Here is a 16,275-nt window from a genome sequence, read left to right as displayed (position 1 = left end):
GCGCAGTCGGAGCAGCGAGGAAGTCTCCGCGGCGTGTAGTTTGGCCGGGCCCGCTGGCTGCCTCTATGTGGTGTCGGAGTGTGTGGTGCTGTTCCCATTGCTATGTGGTTCGTGGCTCACCGATCCTGGAGATGAAAGTTGAATTTTTACTTGATCAACCAGCAAGTCACGGCTGTTCACATTGTGTCGTTTGGAGTTCGTTGTCGGCTGTTGCGACATTCCCGCCAGCAACAATGTGTGTTTTCAAGGTGGCAAATTTTAGCCATCCTCCAGTGGAGTTTAACTGTGCTTGGTTATTTGAACTGAAGTGCACCAGAGGAATCTTCTGCCTTGTGGCCGTTAACGTTCCGGTTACCTGCCCCGGCCGTCGACGTAAATTCATGCAGTGTATTTTCCTCATGGTGTGGTCGCTGTCCAGCACGGTGTGTAGTTTGACAGCTCAATGTATAATTGGTTGTGGGCGCCAATACCTTCCACTTTGTTCCATTGAATTCCCTGGTATGTGCTGGTCGGGTGAATCGGAGGTTAGCTTGTTTGTGGGTCCGTTGACTGTCTGTCGGTTGCGTTGTCGTCGGATCGACAATGGTTGGCCCGACTGCCTGTCTCACCTAAGCAAGCGTTAGTGTTTGAATTTCAGGCTGATCCTCGCAACTTCTGAGCGCCCTTGGGTTGTACTGCCTTTTCTGGATCCGATCTGTTGTTTGTACTTGAATGGCTTCTAGCCGATTTTTAGATTAAGGTTGTTTTGCTCTTAAGGCGTCAGATGGTTTTGGCCTTCAGCCTAATTTAAGAACTGTTTTACGAAAAGCCGTTGGCATTTTTAAAATTAATGTTGTTGAGTCTAAAGTGTTGGGCCTTCAGCCGATTTTGAATTTAAGTTGTTTTGCTCTTAAAGTGTCAGATTGTTGGGGCCTGCAGCCGATTTTGAATTTATGTTGTTTGCTCTTAAAGTGTCAGATTCTTTCGGGACTGCAGCTTAATTAAGGAACTGTGTTAAGATAAGGCTTTGCCTTTTAAATTTCCTGATTTTGGTTGAGCTTTAAGTTATTGGCTTTCATCCATTTTTAAATTAAAGTGGTCTTGCCCTTAAGGCATGAGACCGTACGGCTCATTCAACCGCTAATTAAGTTCTAAAACTAAAGCTGTGTTTAAAAAAAAATTGTTGACTCTTGTAACGTTTGATAAAAAAAAGGTGGTATGTTCGAGTGTAACTGACAGCCGCTTATTTTGGCCCCTTTCCACAACTTAAACTACCTGTCCTGTCCTTCGGGTTTAGTGGGGCGTTTCAGGGGTGAAAGACTACATCCTTGTCTTAACCCTTTTTAATCCGAGCACTTCGTTCTCGGTAGTCCACTCTTATTATGCCCTCTAGCCTCCTGTACATGTTGTATTGTCACAACCTCTAGAGATCAGGGGTTGCAATATGTCAGAACGACAGAGAGGTATGGTTTGGGAGAGAGGAGTGACTCACGCCGATGCGTACAGAGGAACACAGGCAAGTGTGCCATTGACTTTACCACATCGAAGGTACACAACGGGCCTTCTGCTGATGCCGTAATCTGCAGCGTCGGCTTCTGGTTGCGCAGCCTTGCGGACGTACCGATCCCACACGTCACGGCTAGGTGGCCGCCGCGTGCGTTCACTGTGCCCGCGGCCCGTAGCACGGCTGACTGCTCCCTCCAGCGCGACTCGTGGACCCCACGCAGAGCGCCGAAGGGAAACACCCGACCGCAGTCGCTGTAGTGAGATTCAGTACCTCCGGCTGTTCGCCCAGGATAGCTCGTTCATTGTCAAAAATGGTTCAAATGGCTCTGAACACTATGGGACTTAACACCTGAGGTCATCAGTCCCCTAGAACTTAGAACTACTTAAACCTAACCAACCTATGTACACCACACATATGCATGTCCGAGGCAGGATTCTAACCTGCTACCGTAGCAGCAGCACGGTTCCTGAAGCGCCTAGAACCGCTCAGCCAAAGCGGCCGGCTCGTTCAGTGGCGCAGGCAGTTCTGCAGCCGGGAGGGTGCGAGTTCGCGCCCCGGCCCCACCCTCGATCCTGCGGGAGGCATCTTGCAGTCGGACGGACGGCGCCACCCAGAGAGCGGTGGTCTCGCTCCTCGCGCTGGTGTAGCTCCAAGGTGCGGCGCCGGCCCACCACAGCGATGGCGCGTCCGTGCAGCGGAGGTTGGAGGTAGCTTCACCAGGCCGGTTGGCCGCCGATATCCATCACCAAAAGGTTGTCATGGTTGGCCTGCAGCATAAACAATCATCATTATCTGCGGTTCTAGACAGAATAGCGACACGACGCGGGTTAGCCTCGCGGTCAAGGGTGCCTTGTTACGGTCCGTGCGGATCTTCCACCCCCCCCCCCCCCCCCTTCGGAGTTTAGCGTCCTCCTCGGCCATGGGTGTGTGTGTTGTCCATAGTGTAAGTTAGATTAAGTAGTGTGCAGGCTTAAGGACCGATGACCTCAGTAGTTTGGTCCCATAAGACCTTACCACAGATTTCCAAAATTTAGCGACACGCCTACCCTCTTTGCTCCTCCGGGCTCGCATAACTATGCATCTTTTCCCCACGCCTCTGACATAGTTCATCTGGAGGGGACAAGTGGAGTTGTCTTTGATAGTTACAACGTCAGCTTTCGTCAGCTCGCTTCGGCCCCTATACACAGATCACTAAGCGCTGTTGTAAATGCAACGTATGGGTTCTCCACAGCACGTCGGTGTCCTGTCCGACTCTGAACAGTGCTGGCCACGCCGTGCCTTCTAGCCTGCGAGCTGTGTCGTAAAAATGCCTCTCAGACTCCTTTGCACAATATGAGCATCGGCCGCATCTACAATCCGATGGGTCAATCGGTCCTTTAACTACAGCCTTCCAGACATAGCTGCACGAAATTCACAAGAATTCCCCAAATTCACGCACGGACTCATTCGTGGCGCAGCAGTATATTACCCGTCTCTCCTTTCCCAACGGCTTACCCCTATCTTTTTCAGAATTTTGCACATCTTGCACCATTTTACATTGTCGAACGCTTTCTCCAGGTCGACAAATCCTATGAACGTGTCTTGATTTTTCATTAGTCTTGCTCCCATTAGCAACAGCAACGTCAGAACTGCCTCTCTCGTGCCTTTACCTTTCCTATAGCCAAACTGGTAGTCATGTAACACATCCTCAATTTTCCTTTGCATTCTTCTATATATCATCCTTGTCAGTAGCTTTTGATGCATGAGCTGTTAAGCTGACTGTGCCACAGTTCTCGCACTTGTCAGCTCTTGCAGCCTTCGAAATTGTGTCGATGATATTTTTCCGAAAGTCAGAAGGTGTATCGCCAGACTCATATACTCTACACACCAACGTGAGTAGTCGTTTTATTGTCACTTCTCCCAATGATTGTAGGAATTCTCGTAGAATGTTATCTATCCCTTCTGCCTTATTTGATCTTAAGTTCTCCAAAACTCTCTTAAATTTTAATACTGGATTCCCTACCTCTTCTAAATAGATTCCTGTTTCTTCTTTCACATCAGACAAACCTTCCCCTTCATAGAGGCCTTTGGTGTACTCTTTCCACCTAATCGCTCTCCTCTGCGTGTAACACTGGAATTCCCGTTGCACTCTTAATGTTACCATACATGCTTTTAATTTCACCGAAGATTGTTTTGACTTTCCTAGATGCTGAGTCAGCCCTTCCGACAATTATTTATTTCCCGATTTCTTCGCGTTTTTCATGCAGCCATTTCTTCTTAGCTTCCCTACACTTCCTATTTATTTCATTCCGCAGTGACTTGTATTTCTGTATTCCTGAATTTTCCTGAACATTTTTGGACGTTCTTCTCGCAGCGATCAATTGAAGTATTTCTTTTGTTACCCATGGTTTATTCGCACTTATCTTCTTCCTACCTATGTTTCTCTTGCAAACTTCTGTGATTACCCTTTCAGAGATGTCCATTCCTCTTGAACTGTACTGCCTACTAAGGTATTCCTTATTGCTGTATCTATAACTTTAGATAACTTCAAGCGTATGTCGTCATCCCATAGTACTTGTATCCCACTTCTTTACGTGGTGATTCTTCCTGACTAATGTCTTAAACTTCGGCATGCTCTTCATCATTACTAAATTGTGATCTGAGTTCATATCTGCTCCTATGTACGCCTTAAAATCCAGTATCTCATTTCTGAATCTCTGTAATCTAACAGAAATCGTTCCGCATGACTGGGCCTTTTCCAAGTACACCTCCACCTCTTGTGATTCCTGAACAGAGTATTTTCTATTACGTGCTGAAATTTACTGCAGAACTCAATTAGCTTTTGTCCTCTCTCATTCCTTGTCCGAAGCCCATATTCTCCTCTAACCTTTTCTTCTACACCTTTCCCTACAACTGCATTCCAGTCCCCCATGACTATTAGCTTTTCATCTCCCTTCACATACTGTATTACCCTTTCGGTATCCTCATATACTTTCTCTATCTTTTCATCTTCAACTTGAAACGTCGACATATACCTGAACTATCGTGGTTGGTGTTGGTTTGCTGTCGGTTCTGACAAGAACAACCCTATCACTGAACTGTTCACAGGAACACGCTCTTTGCCCTACCTTCCTATTCATAGCGAATCCTACTCCTGTTCTACCATTTTCTGCTGCTGTTGATTTTGTCCTACAGTCATTTGACCAGAAACCCTTGAGTTCCTTCCCGCTACTATATCTACATCGAGCGTTTCAGATGTTCTAGCTTCCCTACCATGTTCAAGCTTCTGACATTCCACGCCCTGCCTCGTAGAACGTTATTCTTTCGTTGATTATTCAATATTTTTCTCGTGGTCACCTTCCCCTTGGCAGTCCTCTCCTGGAGATACGAATAGAGGGCTATTCCGGAATCTTGTGCCAATGGAGAGATCATTATGACACTTTCAATTCCAGGCCACATGTCCTGTGGATACACGTTATGTGTCTTTAATGCAGTGGTTTCCGTTCTCTTCTGAATCCTCATGCTATTGATCATTGCTGATTCTTCCGCCTTTGAGGGACAGTTACCCACCCCCAAGGACGTGCCCTGAACCTCTTTCCGCTCCTCCACCCTTTTGACAAGGCCGTTGGCAGAATGAGAGTGAGTTTTTATGCTGGAAGTTTTCGTCGGCCAGTGATGATTATTGATCAAAATTTAAGCGGTGGTTGGTCTCGAACCCGTGACCCATGGCGTACTCATTAATTAAAGACGCTACGCCCCCCCTCCTTTTTTTTTGGTATCGTTTGTTAAGTTTGGTCTGCGCGGACGTCACATGGCACCCGTTCAATTTGATCGTTGATTCCTTTACTCAGTTTTTTTGTTACAGAGGGCAGCTAACCCCCTGAACGAACACTCTGAGCTACCGTGCCGGCGCCCCTAGACCACATACCACGGTATTCTTACTGTTTACTTTTGTGAATTCAATACTTTCTCCCTGAGTGGTGAGTTGTCCCAGGAAATTATTCTACAAGACATTACTGAGCGGAAATATACGAAATATGTCAGGGGCAGTGGCGCCTCGTCAATATACATTTTGGGTTTTCACAAACTTCTAGATCCAGAAAAATCTGAGCGTGTGAAATTAATAGCATCTGTTGTATAACATGCATATCAACAAGTTTCTACAACTACATCCACTGTCAATAACAATAACAACAGTAATAATAAGGAAAGAAGATGCATAACTTAGGTGACAAAAGAAAGAATTGTTCTTGGGGAATTTTGTTCTTTTGTACATAATTAAGTATAGTTTAGCGTAATAAGGAAATAATGTGTAAGGTTTAGCAGTTCTCCATTTCGCATTTTTGTGTAAGTAGGGGTTTCCGCGCTTTTCTATTTTTGTGTACAAATGTACGAGATCCCTAACAGATGTATTAGTTCACGAATTTACTTCCGGGCTGAAAAATCAGATGTACCCACACAACAACTTGTGCTAACTGTACACTTCCTTATTAAATGTTCTCTTGTAGTCACGCTTATTTGATTTTGTCTCTCTCTCAGTCAAAGGACCTGTCCTCGGAGGCCCTATTTCTTTTGCAGCTTTACTATTCCCAGAATGAGATTTTTACTTTGTAGTGGATTGTGCACTGATGTGAGACTTCCTGGCAGATTAAAGCTGTGTACCAGACCGAGACTCGAACTCGAGACCTTTACCTTTCGCGGGCAAGTGATCTACCGACTGAGGTACCAAAACACGACTCATGACCCGTCCTCACAGCTTTATTTTCTGTCAGCCTTTAAATAGATGCAACGTAACTCATGTTTGCACTGCACATAAAGGCAGATTCCTGCACAGTAAGCAACCAACTTCAAACACGATATGCCTTTTGTGGAAATGATTAAACTCACCTTGTCACTTGACGAAGTATGAATGAGCCCTGAGATCCATAAGAGCCTAACGCATTCCGCCGTCGATCCCACAGTTAAGTGAATATCAGAGAAACCAGTGCTTCAGCTTTCCGTGAATTTCATGTATACAGTGTGGGGCTACAGCACAGATGAACCTGACTCACGATGACATCAACAGATTAAAAAATAATGGCTCTGAGCACTATGCGACTTAACTTCTGAGGTCATCAGTCGCCTAGAACTTAGAACTAATTGAACCTAACTAACCTAAGGACATCACACACATCCATGCCCGAGGCAGGATTCGAACCTGCGACCGTAGCGGACGCTCGGTTCCAGACTGTAGCGCCTAGAACCGCACGGCCACTCCGGCCGGCAAACAGATTTCAGAAGCATGAATAAATACTGCATTCTCACAGCCCACGGTGATGTTCTTTAGGCCCTTATGACTCTCAGCACCTCAAATAAATTATTGTGTGATAAAATTCTTAACATAATATGCATTCAGAGGCCCACAAAATAGGTCAACTGTCAATACAACTTCAACGTATTCTGACATCCGATCTAATTTTACTGCAGTGTATAGTGAGCGAAATAGCATATCCCAGGAGTGTGCTATCGTTTATGCCGAGAGCACAGAGATGGAAGTCTGCCGTAGTGTGCTACCATCTGATGGCACTGACGTAAAGTTCTAGTCGAGTGGCGAGGCCTAGCTGTGCACATCGTGAACCGTGCACGTTGTTTATCAAATCCGCATAGATTTGGCCCGTAAGTCAATTATGTCACGCGAGTTTCACGTGCGCAAAAGCTCCGTAAAACGTGCAGAACTAAAGGTGTTCTCGCGACCCTGAGGCCAAGTCTCACGGAGTCTAGATGAGAAGTAGTGCTGTACATTCAAGTGCCGTATCTTTCAGGTTGCAGCATGTATGTTATGTTTAAGAGTATTCAAAGAAAAATATCCAATAAACCCGCAAGGCGTCGAAAGTTAAGGGTGTTCACATGCTTTTGTGCTCTTACACAGCAGTCGCCACTGGTCGGGGGCTGATTCATTTGTTTCAAAGGTTAGCAATTGTACGAACAGCAAATGTAGCTGAAGTTAATTGCCTGAGAACCTCAGTATTATTGTTCATACAGTTCAAGTTTTCATCAATACATGTTGTTGTTGTGGTCTTCAGTCCTGAGACTGGTTTGATGCAGCTCTCCATGCTACTCTATCCTGTGCAAGCTTCTTCATATCCCAGTACCTACTGCAACCTACATCCTTCTGAATCTGCTTAGTGTATTCATCTCTTGGTCTCCCCCTACGATTTTTACCTTCCACGCTGCCCTCCAATACTAAATTGATGATCCCTTGATGCCTCAGAACATGTCCTACCAACCGATCCCTTCAATCCTATTCAATACTTCCTCATTAGTTATGTGGTCTACCCATCTAATCTTCAGCATTCTTCTGTAGCACCACATTTCGAAAGCTTCTATTCTCTTCTTGTCCAAACTATTTATCGTCCATGTTTCACTTCCATACATGGCTACACTCCATACAAATAGTTTCACAAATGACTTCCTGACACTTAAATCTATACTCGATGTTAACAAATTTCTCTTCTTCAGAAACGCTTTCCTTGCCATTGCCAGTCTATATTTTATATCCTCTCTACTTCGACCATCATCAGTTATTTTGCTCCCCAAGTAGCAAAACTCCTTTACTACTTTAAGTGTCTCATTTCCTAATCTAATACCCTCAACATAACCCGACTTAATTCGACTACATTCCATTATCCTCGTTTTGCTTTTGTTGATGTTCATCTTATATCCTCCCTTCAAGACACCATCCATTCCGTTCAACTGCTCTTCCAAGTCCTTTGCTGTGTCTGACAGAATTACAATGTCATCGGCGAACCTCAAAGTATTTATTTCTTCTCCATGGATTTTAATACCTACTCCGAATTTTTCTTTTATTTCCTTTACTGCTTGCTCAATATACAGATTGAATAGCATCGGGGAGAGGCTAAACCCTGTCTTACTCCCTTCCCAACCACTGCTTCCCTTTCATGTCCCTCGACTCTTATAACTGCCAACTGGTTTCTGTACAAATTGTAAATAGCCTTTCGCTCCCTGTATTTTACGCCTGCCACCTTTATAATTTGAAAGAGAGTATTCCAGTCAACATTGTCAAAAGTTTTCTCTAAGTCTACAAATGCTAGAAACGTAGGTTTGTCTTTCCATAATCTTTCTTCTAAGATAAGTCGTGAGGTCAGTATTGCCTCACGTGTTCCAGTATTTCTACGGAATCCAAACTGATCTTGCCCGAGGTCGGCTTCTACTAGTTTTTTCATTCGTCTGTAAAGAATTCGTGTTAGTATTTTGCAGCTGTGGCTTATTAAACTGATTGTTCGGTAATTTTCACATCTGTCAACACCTGCTTTCTTTGGGATTGGAATTATTATATTCTTCTTGAAGTGTGAGGGTATTTCGCCTGTTTCATACATCTTGCTCACCAGATGGTAGAGTTTTGTCAGGACTGGCTCTCCCAAGGCCGTCAGTAGTTCCAATGGAATGTTGTCTACTCCGGGGGCCTTGTTTCGGCTCAGGTCTTCTCAATACATACACCCAAAAATTTGGAGGATTCTACCTCATTTATGGCCTGCTGCTGATGTGTTACAATTGTTGGCATGACTACCTGTTGTACAGAACTGAATGTAGTGTGTTTCTTCCAAATTTAGGGAGAGGCCACTTTCCACTTTCTGAAAACCACTTTATAATTGTTTGGAAAATATCGTTTATCATGTATTCTGCCACTCTCTAATGGGATTTGTTATAACACCAGTATCGTCAGCAAAAAGCATCAATTTTGCTCATGGAATGTTAAGCGGAAGGTCAATTACAGACATAACGAATTGTAGTGGACGTAAAACTGAACCCTGCTAGACTCCCTTTGTGGTTTTTCCCCCGTTAGAAAATTTTTTTACGCTTCTGACATTGTTTGAATAATTCAGCAAAATTCTTTGCATTCTGCTTGTTAAGTATGAGCTAGCTGTGCTTAAAAGGTGTCAGTTCCGTTAAACTTGAACTTTTCTAATGGAGTGACATGACCCACACTATCAAATGCCTTTGAAAGATCATAAAAAATACCAACTGGCAATATTTTATTAAAAAATGATTCAAGTGGCTCTGAGCACTATGGGACTTAACATCTGAGGTCATCAGTCCCGTAGAACGTAGAACTACTGAAACCTAACTAACCTAAGGACATCACACACATCCATGCCCGAGGCAGGATTCGAAACTGCGACCGTAACGGTGGCACGGTTCCAAACTGAAGCGCCTAGAACCGCTCGGCGACACCGGCCGGCCAATATTTTATTGTTTAAGGGTTTTACTATTTGATGAGTGTTTTGATAGTGTTTTCTAACGAGCGACCCTCCCGGAATTCAAACCGTGATATGCTAAGTAGTAGTGCCGTACCTAATCTTTGAATAAAATTACAAGTCTTTAGCAAAAATAATGAGAAGTACTGTAGAAACCGCCGTGGAACGTTGCATTAATGGCCGCAAGCCGGCAGCTGCCAGTGTGGTGACGTGTGAGTCACAATAACAGACACACTCGTGGATTACGAAGCCAGGATAGGTGAGTGCAGCAGCCAACCGTAAAGCACAACGGTAACTGTGTAGCCACCATGGCGATGGTCACCACACCAGGGCAGGTGTCTTGTTTAGGCTACACAACTAGGTGTCGGATTTTAGCCAGGTAGATGTGCGCCAGAGGCGTGTAAGTAAGTCTGGATATTGAGGCAGGGATCATTTGTAGTCTCCGGAAGCCAGCAGCACCACCACGACGCCAGAGATACTCTGGGCAGCAAGATGAGTGGGCACCCACTGCAGCAGCTGTGGGTTCGAGACTGGGCTGCGTCTGCTGTCACAACCCCACCGACTTGCTGTCCGAAGCCTGCTGCCGCCTCTGACGCCGAGTTCCCAGCGGGACTCGGCGCCGCTGGGCCGGCCACCATCTGAGCCCCGCCAAAGGACGGCGGATCTCAGAGCACGCACAGCTGTTTCCGCTTGCCGTCGCGGCGATACTGGCAGAGCGAGGCGCGACACTGAGGGAGGTGGTGCGCTGCTGGCGACTATGGCCGTTGCCTCTACGGTTTGCCGGTCCTTGACACCCGTGTCGTCAGCACCACAGCGGGCCGGCTCAGCACCAGCCAGGGACGGCAGACAGAGAGTTGTGGTCGCCTCACTACGTCATAGGCTGAAGCCAGTGAAAGTCTTCGTTAACTCTCAAAAGCGCCCTCTGGGAACTTTGGCCGTACTGTTCACCCTACAAAGTAAATTGTTTTTAGAATGAAATTTTCACTCTGAAGCGGAGTGTGCGCTGGTATGAAACTTCCTGGAGCATTAAAACTGTGTGCCGGACCGAGACTCGAACTCGCGACCTTTGTCTTTCGCGGGCAAGTGCTCTACCAACTTACCTACCCAAGCACGACTCACGACCTGTCCTCACAGCTTTACTTCCGCCACTACCTCGTCTCCTACCTTCCAAACTTCCCAGAAGCTCTTCTGCGAACCTTGCAGAACCAGCACTCCTGGAAGAAAGGATATTGCGGAGACAACGGCTTAACCACAGCCTGGGCGATGAGCATTGCCGGCGAAAGACAAAGGTTCCGAGTTCGAGTCTCGGTTCGACACACACTTTTAATCTGCCAGGGTGTTTCATATCAGCGCACACTCCGCTGTAGAGTGAAAGTTTCATTCTGGAAACATCCCCCAGGCTGTGGCTAAGCCATGTCTCCGCAATATCCTTCCTTCCAGAAATCCTAGTCCTGCAAGGTTCGGAGGAGGGCTTCTGTGAAGTTTGGAAGGTACGAGAGGAAGTGCTGGCGGAAGTACAGCGGTGAGGACGTGTCGTGAGTCGTGCTTCAGTAGCCCAGTCGACAGAGAACTTGCCCGTGAAAGACAAAGGTCCTGAGTTGGAGTTCCGGTCCGGCACATAGTTCTAATTTGATAGGAAGTTTTTAAAACAGTTTTTTCCATACATTCAAGCAATTATTTGTCTTATACTAAACACATGTACAACACATGAGATTAGATAAAAACTTTCTGTTCTCCGATACTGTCTTTAGTTTTTGCTGTGTTTATCAGTTTTCCCAATAATTAAAATTTTGCCAATTTGAAACTTGGTTTGTGAAGTTATGCTGCTTTAAGTTTGTAAATGTGTAGAAGTACCGTTCTGTACTATTCCGCCGCTACTTGTATCGATTTATTTTTATAATGTGGGAAATTTGTTGCTTACAGCTCGGATTAGATATCTTGGCGTATATTTTAAAACATATAATATTTACAAAAATTCTAGTTGTATATTCAGATACAGATCCACAAGCTCCGTCCATAATCACATAGGTTGTCCAAACAGCAGAAGGCGTTGGGAGGGTATTAATTTTTAAACTTCATTTCATTTGCAAAAACTTTGATAATGAATAACTTACAAGCTACTATTTTCACGCACACAGTCGTCTTATTTTTCTCTTTGTAAATGTTCGTTAGAATATTATGCAGCTGTCTTGGATCGGCTCTTACAGCACTGTATCTATTTAACAGGTACGGCAGCCCCTCGCTTCCGCCCCGGCGGCCATCTGCCCAGTGAGCTGTCTTATTCCACACCCCGTTCCTGAACCACTCCCACAGTGCTAGTATTTCTCATACTGCAGTGTCCACCAGTGACAGACACTCACAAGGCAAACTCCCCATCGCGCCCCTGTCAGATTTACTGATAAGATGGCCCCAGGACAGCCAGTCAAAAACTGGACTCAGATCAAGTATGAAAACAGGAAGATGGTGTACAGAACTCTAAAAAAAAAAAAAAAAAGGCAAAATACAAACAGTGAACGGTCAAGGTTAAGAAGTACAACAATGTGCGACAGTAAACAGCAGCAGAGTCCTGGTTAAGTGGTCGCTACGTTGGACTCGTCAAGTGGACGATCCGTGTTCCAAACTCCATCGCTCTATTTATCTTTATTTTCTTTTCTTAAAAAAAACATTATGAACTGTGTGTCTCGTCATTGAAATGTTTGCTCTCTTTTTGTAGTCTTGACAGTTGTCATACTATGCATTTGTTATAGAATATGAGTCATGTGATAAGAACACGTTACCTTCGCAAGTAAACTTGATGAATAGTGAGAGCAGGCGAGATACCACATAGTCGTCCCACAGAAATGGAAATAACAAATAAATGTGTGTGAATCACGTTACAACAAAAGAATTCAAGAGCCAAAACTTACAAACCGGATCGCAACTTAACAAACGTTAAAAACATATATTTTGACAGAGCACGCAGAAAACTGTGTGATTGTGAAACTTTTGCTTTCATTGTTGCAGCTTATGCGACAAACTATTAGGTTTTTATCACTTGCTTGGGAGTGATTACATTCACATTCACTCGATCACCTGAATCGGGCAATTAGGCATATCTCACTCACTTACCAGGGGTACATCTACATCTACATCTATACTCTGCTAACCACTGTGAGGTGCATGGCAGGCGGTACTTCCCATTGTACCAGTTATTCCCATCATACCACACACGTAGTGTCACTAATGCCGTGTATGACACACCAGACGTGTTTTCTGGTGGACGATTCCGTTGATTATCGCCTCGTCATTAAACATTTGCGGTTCCCATTCGAAAGCCAGTTCCTTTCGGCTGCTAACAGGGTAGTTATGCAGAATCAACTGTCATTATAGGTCTCTTCCTTACATCGCGCTGTTGCAAACGGACGTTACACCATGACACAGACGCAAATTTGAATATAGCTAATAGCAGGAAAACGAAAATTGACGCAATGGAGGCTTGTGTGGCAGGCCAACACCGTGACGTCTCGATCACGACGCCATTATTTCATTGTGCCCTGTATTACACTTCTTGTTCTTGGGTCGTTGACTCTCTATTTTACTTTTTTTCACAGTTCAGTACACCTTCTTCCTGTTTCCATGCTTGATGCGTGTTCAGTTTTTGACCGGCTGTCCACTGGGGTATCTTACCACTTAATCTGAGAGGGGTGCAATGGTGACATTCCCTTGTCAGCTTTGTCGTCCGCTGAGTTGAGTGTTCAATACTGCTGCCATCTACTGGTGAACGCTGGGACTATTGTACGGCCGCCTGTGCGTCCAACTTAGCGGGGGCGGCACAACACGGTCCTTGCAGCTGACAGACACATCGCTAAGTTTCGCCGTTCACTCGTACCTGTTTGTAACCTCAAAGAGCTGATGACTAGACTTACGCCAAAGACAAAAGACTTTATAGTCTGGGAAGTCACAGCTGTGCACATTAATCTTCACAAATGAAGAATAGCAACAGCTGTCGTATGAAACGATAGATTTCTCACTTTATAGTAGCATACTAAAGTATATATCTTGAGTACAGAAATTAGGGAAAAAAGAGAATAAACAATATTGCTGCACACCAGGTTAAAACAATGATGTAGTAAATAATGGATAAGAGTACTCAGAATCAATTCATATACACACATCAAAAAAAGTTTTGCATCGCCCCGGTTCGCAGAACTCCTGAAGATAGACATTGACTGTGGATATCGTATCACAGACACAGTCCCTTTGACTGTTCAGAGGTGCCACTAAACCCGCCCAAACATCAACAACGATGCATGGGCAGCGGCTATTAGACGGAGGTGTCCGACACTGATCAGTTCCAGTAATTCCACCAGGAAGGAGGTACACGGCTCGTGTTGTCTGTAGTTCAACTGTGCCTAGATGGTCAATACCGCGGTTCGGTCGCGTTCGCATTGTTACTTTGTGCCAGGAAGGGCTCTCAACAAGGGAAGGGTGCAGGCGTCTCGGAGTGAACTAAAGCGATGTTGTTCGGACATGGAGGAGATACAGAGACAGGAACTGTCGATGACATGCCTCGCTGAGGCCTCCCAAGGGCTGCTACTGCAGTGGATGACCGCAACCTACGGATTATATCCCGGAGGAATCCTGACAGCATCGGCACCATGTTGAACATTGCTTTTCGTGCAGCCGCAGGACGTCGTGTTACGACTAAAACAGTGCGCAATAGGCTGCATGATGCGCAACTTCACTCCCGACGTCCATGGCGATGTCCATCTTTGCAACCACGACACTATGCAGCGCACTCACTGTGCAGCGAGTGCAGCAAGTTGAAGGTTCCCTGCTGTTTTGGGGTGACGTTATGTGGGGCCGACGTACGCCACTGGTGGTCATGGAAGGCACCGTAAAGGGTATACTGTACGACATATGAATGCCATCCTGCGACCGATAGTGCAACCACATCGGCAGCAATTGGCGAGGCATTCGTCTTCATGGACGACAATTCGCGCCCCCATCGTGGACATCTTGTGAATGACTTCCTTCAGGATAGCGACATCGCTCGACTAGAATGGCCAGCATGTTCTCCAGGCATGAACCGTATCGAAGGTGCCTGGGATAGATTGAAAAGGGCTGTTTATGGACAACGTGACCCAACAACAACTCTGAGGGATCTACGCCGAATCGTCGTTGAGGAGTGGGACAATGTGGACCAACAGTGCCTTGACGAACTTGTGGATAGTACGCCACGACTAATACAGACAAGCTAGAGAACGTGCTACTAGGTTTTATAGGTACCAGTGTGTACAGGAATCTGGACCACCACTTCTGAAGGTCTCGCTCTATGGTGGTACAAAATGCAGTGTGTGGTTTTCATGAACAATAAAAAGGGCGGAAACGTTGTTTATGTTGATCTCTGTTCCAATTTTCTGTAAGGATCCGGAGCTCTCGGAACCGAGGTGATGCAAAACTTTTCTTGATGTATGTAAATTCTAGACCAGGGTTAAATGGACGACCCAACATTTTGAGTAAACATAAAACATCCATCGGAGAAAAGGTAGTCAGGTAATATAATTGGCAGGACGATATTTCCGACTACTCCTAATAGCAAGGGACCCTAAGATAAAAAAAAGTCAAGAGAATTCATAGAATCTAAAATTCAGTGTCTGAAAATGTCGAACTAAAATAAATGTGACTAATGCACCGGAAATATAGTTAGATAAACTCTCTTTTGGGAGAGCAACATAGTTAATTTATTTATTTATTTATTGTTCCGTGGGACCAAATTAAGGAGAAGTCTCCATGGTCATGGAACGAGTCAATACATGAAATTATAACACGATATTAGAAACAGATAAAATGAAATATAAAAAAACATATTCAGGTGACAAGTCGTAAATTTAAATAAAGAAAATCAACAATGTAACACTGGAATTTTCTTAATTTTTTAGCTCTTCCAGGAGCTCCTCGACAGAATAGAAGGAGTGAGCCATGAGGAAACTCTTCAGTTTAGACTTAAAAGGGCTTGGGCTACTGCTAAGATTTTTGAGTCCTTGTGGTAGCTTATTGAAAATGGATGCAGCAGAATACTGGACTCCTTTCTGCACAAGAGTCAAGGAAGTGCATTCCACATGCAGTTTGGATTTATGCCTAGTATTAACTGAGTGAAAGCTGCTAACTCTTGGGAATAGGCTAATATTGCTAACAACAAACGACATTAAAAAAATATATACTGTGAGGGCAATGTCAGAATTCCCAGACTGTTGAATAGGGGTCGACAAGAGGTTCTCAAACTTACGCCACATATAGCTCGAACAGCCCATTTTTGAGCCAAAAATACCCTTTTTGAAGCAGGAGAATTACCCCAAAAAATAATACCATACGACATAAGCGTATGAAAATATGCGAAGTAGACTACTTTTCGTGTTGAAGTGTCGCTTATTTCAGATACTGTTCTAATGGTAAATTAAGCAGCATTTAGTTTCTGAACAAGATCCTGAACATGGGCTTTCCACAACAGCTTACTATCTATCCGAACGCCTAGGAACTTGAGCTGTTCCGTCTCGCTTATAATATGCCCATTCT

This window comes from Schistocerca serialis, chromosome 5 (assembly GCF_023864345.2).
Source record: "Schistocerca serialis cubense isolate TAMUIC-IGC-003099 chromosome 5, iqSchSeri2.2, whole genome shotgun sequence".
NCBI classification, from domain to species: Eukaryota; Metazoa; Arthropoda; class Insecta; order Orthoptera; family Acrididae; genus Schistocerca; species Schistocerca serialis.
The sequence above is the reverse complement of the archived record's forward strand: the minus strand, read 5'-3'. Positions refer to the sequence as shown.